Source organism: Aplysia californica, unplaced genomic scaffold (assembly GCF_000002075.1).
Source record: "Aplysia californica isolate F4 #8 unplaced genomic scaffold, AplCal3.0 scaffold00238, whole genome shotgun sequence".
Classification (NCBI taxonomy): domain Eukaryota; kingdom Metazoa; phylum Mollusca; class Gastropoda; order Aplysiida; family Aplysiidae; genus Aplysia; species Aplysia californica.
The window spans coordinates 244,535-245,943 of record NW_004797508.1 but is presented as its reverse complement, the minus strand read 5'-3'; the positions used below and the strand labels follow the sequence as shown (position 1 = coordinate 245,943).

The 1,409-nt window shown below is 44.6% G+C and overlaps 1 protein-coding gene across 4 annotated transcripts in view; it reads right to left on the bottom strand.

The window, feature by feature from the left end:
- The window catches only part of LOC101846143, a gene marked incomplete in the record, with an annotated part of 41,505 nt that extends 40,283 nt beyond the window's left edge, over positions 1–1,222 (bottom strand). For 2 of the 4 annotated variants that reach the window (XM_013083524.2, XM_013083525.2), the window contains 1 exon segment: positions 689–1,013. 4 annotated transcript variants of the gene reach the window in all.
- Positions 1,223–1,409: the final 187 nt, after the last annotated feature.

The window sequence follows — 1,409 nt, the reverse complement described above, 5'->3', positions numbered from 1 at the left end:
TCTCTCTCTCTCTACTATCCACGCATGAGTGGAGCTAGGTAAATGAAGTGCCTTTCCCAAGGACACGCACAGAGACAGGTCAAGCAACACCTCGAACCCCCGAACCCACAACCTCTTTAGTTTTTAGTTTTACTGGGTTTCACGGCACTTACAACACACTTAGGTCACATAAATGCCGGAGATTAGAGGTGTTACAAGATAGTAACAAACACATAACGGAGGAGGAGAGATACAGGAAAGAAAGAGCAAACCACACCAGAGCAACTGATAAACACCCATACCCACAAACTCAGGATTACGAGTCCGGTCGCCTAACCACTAGACTACCCACATTTAAAAAAAAAAATTTTAATAACGACAATGACACAATAAAAAAAGACAACAACAGCAATGCTATTATAACAATAACGGCGGCCATTCAATCTTAGTTTAGTTTTAGTACACAATAGGACCATATAAGAGCCGAAGATTAGAGGTGTTTCAAGAGAGTAACAAACACAAAAAAGAAGGAGGGGAGATAAGGACGATAGATGTTTGATAGGAAAGAAGAAGCAAACCACACCAGAGCACCCGTAAATCACCCACGACCATTCAATCTAAAAATTACAACAACAACAACAACAGCAATAACAGCAAAAACAATAACGACTAAAACAATTACAGTAGTACACACAATCCAAACACATACCGTCTGAACCGGTTAATCCACTATTCCACACGGCATCTATGATATCCACAGCCACGGACGGTCGTCTTTTGTGTCCAACCTGTCAGCTCAGATCCAGACACCAACACAAAAACGTCAGTCGAAACTAGTTAGCTAGAGACTTCCAAGACAGACAGGCAGACAAAGACACACTCACATCCCCATCACCAAAGCGGCGACAACAAGGGTGTGTCAAAAGTGTGTACGCTCACTTGAGTCAAGAACCTGCAACAACAACACATTACGAAACACGACGAGTAACACACTTCTTACACTTACGCCACCAAAATACCGCCCACTTGAAACTTGTAAAGAGAAGAAGAAACACCAAGAACAAACAAAAAAAAAAAACAACCCTTCTCGAAACAATGAACCATAAAACGTACCAACTGTGAGGATATTCAGGAATGCCTGCTCGTAGCAGCGAAGTGCATGCGCGGCATTAAGCGAGAGATATTAGACACATGAAAAGAAGCGATGTTTTGAAAGACACGCCGTAGATATGAGGCGGTTGCCTCTAAGTTAGAGAAACAATGGAACAAACGGACCAGAGCGAAATACGCACGCGCCGATGCGCACCAGGCGGAGGGAGGGTAGGAGGGAAGGTAGCCAAACACAGGACGGGACTGAAAGCGAACCTTGAATAGGGGCATGGGCACAGGTAGGGGCGCACACAGAGAGAGGGGGGGGGAGAGAGAGAGAG